General features: G+C 38.2%; 1 non-coding gene across 1 annotated transcript; it reads left to right on the top strand.

Moving 5' to 3' along the window:
- Positions 1 to 706: 706 nt before the first annotated feature.
- LOC124887464 lies at positions 707 to 818 on the top strand. Its single transcript, XR_007045239.1, has one exon. It is a non-coding gene; the product is annotated as a small nucleolar RNA R71 (small nucleolar RNA).
- Positions 819 to 3,674: the final 2,856 nt, after the last annotated feature.

Raw genomic sequence — 3,674 nt, 5'->3', positions numbered from 1 at the left:
CTTGGGTCTCCAATTATTTGATGAAGGAAGAGTAAGACACTACCATTTAGTAGATCACGGAGAAGTCACCCTTCAATTCATGGATTATTTTGTTCGTAACTTTAAGTCTACTCAAAATCCTTACCAATACATCTTCGATCTTGAACTTTTTAAGATCAATGACATTTGACTCTTTGGCCTTAGTCCTATCATGAGGACGGATGTAGCGGTCATATTCACGTTCCCCATATCACCAATCTCTATTTGAGTCACGATCCATCCAACCTTGGTTCCTACCTTGCCTTTGATAGGCAGGGAGGGAACCCCCCGAGTAGTTTGCCAAGTACTAAATCTCTTTATCCAACTTCTTTACCTCATCATCGTCTTTATAAGTCTTTGATGTTACGGTATTTACTATTTTTGGAGGTACACCCATAACATGTTTTGTTAGAAGCTCAAGTTGGGTAATCATCTTGTCCATGTTCTTTTCCTTATCCTCTTCTCATTTTCTTTGCTTGTTTGTCTCTGTGGAGGTAGTGGAAGGGGTATTAGGAGCATCAGCATCATGAGTGTGCCACCCCCAATTTTGTTTAGATACTTCACCTATTAATCGAAAAGCCACAAGATGATACAATTTTATAATAGAGCCACCCACCGCATTATCCACAACTATTTTGTTCAATGGGTCAAGAGCTCTATAAAAATATCAAGGAGCATCTTATCTGGGACCTCATGATTTGGGCATTGGCCTATCTTTCCATTAAACCTCTCCCATGCTTCAAACAACGGTTCTCCATTCAATTGTCAAAAGTTTTCAATCTTATCCCGCTTTTGAAGCATCTTCGATGGTCGGAAGTATCTATTAAGGAACACCGTGGTGAGCTCCTCCCAAGATGTGATTGAGCTAAGTAGAAGTGAGCAGAGCCATAAAACTACCTCGCCCGTTAGTGAAAATGGTAAGTGTCGAAGCTGGATGGATTCTTGTGTAATATATGCTATGTTAAATGGTGAACAAACTTCCACAAAGTTTTTGAAATGAACATTTAGGTCCTCATATGCTTGACCCTCATATAATCTTATTATTTACAACATGTGAAGCACAACTCTAGTCACATGAAACACACTATTTCCGTTGGTTGGGGGGACGTGGATAACACTTGTTTGCCCCGCTTTATTTAATTGGCCCTCATCGTCTAGTGGGGAATCAAAGGGGCCAAAATTACTTGCATTATTGCTTATTGCTCCGTTTACACTTTGATCACCTATAAAATAGTCAAAAATACAAATCAAGTAAATTACCCCACTCTGGGTAATCCCAAGTAAGTATAGCACCACACAAGTGAAATCTATATTTCACTCCCCAGCAGCGGCGCCATTTTGATAACGCTTAACTCACTCCTATAATTAAGGGGTAAGGCAATCGTTGTTAAGTAACCCAATATAAATTAGGGTCGAATCTCAAAGAGTGAATGTTATAGACTTCCAACCTATGGGAACTCAAGTTACTAAAAGGATACTCGGAATGCTAATGAAAACAACATTTATAAGTAAATAGAGGGATTTGTTTGAAAATTCTTCAAACAAACTTCAACAAGTACGTGGTAAATGCTATCTTTGGTTTGAATTCAAGCTTTGGAGAAATCTTGGAATTATGTTCCTTAGAGGTAAAGCATGTGGAAAAATATTGGTTTATTATGGGATTCAATTGTTAATTAATGGATAGGCTAGGTCCAAGATCATTGGAGTCAATCTTTCTCCAAAACCCCAATGATTTCACCCATTGGCCCTTTCGAGCACCTAACAAATGTAGAGCTTATATAGCCATCCGAATCCTCAACCAAGCATCTCTATTTTTAGGATGATGCTCTTGACATGATTTATACTCCCTAAATACTTATTTCTAAGGTTGCAAAGGATAGTAAACCATAGTCTTAGTTGTTCACCATTGCTTTGTCCCCCAATAACCCTCTTTCAAAGATGTTATGGGTTACCCAATATTCACCTAAATCCCTCTTTCAAGGATGACAAAGGGTTTCCAGAGCTTGGAGCTTTCACCCATCAAACCCATTTGGATATTTGGAGATTTCACCCATCAAATTCTAATACATAACCTCAAGAAATGGTGAAATTCATACTCAATAAATAAAATCCATGCAAACACAATAATACCCACACACAATCACACTCTAATTTAACATAACCCCAAGACTAAATAATTTAGCTACTCATGAAGAAAGTAAAGAGAGATATACCATGTGGGTTAGCCAAATCATTCATTCTTCAATAAGAAACTATGAAATTTGAGCCTCCAAAGTTGATTACATACTTTCCCAATTAGGGTTTCAAGCTTAGAATTTAAAACTATATTATGAGATAAGTAATACCCAAAAAAGAAAGGGTTTTTTCTTATATATGATTTGGGGTTCGTCCATGACATTTTATAATTCTGCTTTGGGCCAGTTCCCGCTGATCTACGATCGCATATCTTTAAATGCAATCGTAGCTACACGACCGCGGTTAGGTTCTATGACCGTACTTTGCTAACCACCTGGACTGACGGCAACCGTTGTCATAGTAACCGAGGTTGACTGCTCTAGGTTTCTAGATGTACTTCTTTTACTTCTATTTGCACCATTTTTAGCTTCATTCCATATATGATCACCTTCTTCACTTCATACCTGCAAAATGTAGATTTTAGTGCACTTAAATCTAGATAATGCCTCATTTTCTAATACAAAACATGGTAGTTTGTATGTATAATTTATACAAATGAGTGTTTGAATTACCACTCATCAATAGGCAGGGTAAATAGATAAGGTTTTCTGATCAGGGAGGTGCACAGTCTCATGGTGGTAAACATGGTGGCAAGTGGCAGAAAAAAATAGGAGAGTTATTGTTCCTTCTCTAATGCCAGTGCTCCTTACCCACAACAGTCGGGCGACAGACGTCACTAAAGTAGTGATAATTCTCGAGCTCAGGTTTCCCAATCTCAGGCAAATGAAGGTCATTCTATTCTTTATTCCCTTCTTGTCAGTTCTACGATCGTTCTTATCAGGGATTCTGTGAGAAAGGTAGAGATAAGTGCTTCAAGTGTGGTCAGGTATGCCATTAGCTCAAGGATTTTTAGACTAATAAGGTTGCTACAGGGGTAAATAAGATTATGGTGTCTTCATCTCTGCTCCTACACCTAGTGGTGTGTCATCTACTTTTGTTACTGCTCATGGTCTAGTATTGGTCGGAATAGGTTGTACGCTTTGGCATCCCGATAGGAATCTTAGGCATCACCTGATATTGTTACTACTATATTACAACTCTTTTCCTTTGATGTCTATTGTTTGGTTGATCTGGGCTCCACTCTTTTTTAAGTGACTCCTTATATAGCCATGTCTTTTGGTTTTGATTTGGAAATTATTTCAGATCTTTTTTTTATTTCTATACCTGTATGAGACTCGATCATTGCTGAACGGGTCTATAAGGGGAGTGTATCATCTATTGGTGATAGGCAAACCTTGGTAGATCTATTTGAGTTGGGGATGGTGGATTTTGATATAGTTTTGGGCATGAACTGGTTGCATTCTTGTTATGAATTTTTAGACTGTCAAACTCATAAGGTCATCTTTAGGTTCCTTGGTGAGCCAGAAATAGAATGGGAGGCTTTTTGTTTAGCTCCTAGGGGGAGATTTGTTTCCTATATT

Source organism: Capsicum annuum, chromosome 9, assembly GCF_002878395.1.
Source record: "Capsicum annuum cultivar UCD-10X-F1 chromosome 9, UCD10Xv1.1, whole genome shotgun sequence".
NCBI lineage: Eukaryota > Viridiplantae > Streptophyta > Magnoliopsida > Solanales > Solanaceae > Capsicum > Capsicum annuum.
The sequence above is the reverse complement of the archived record's forward strand: the minus strand, read 5'-3'. Positions and strand labels throughout refer to the sequence as shown.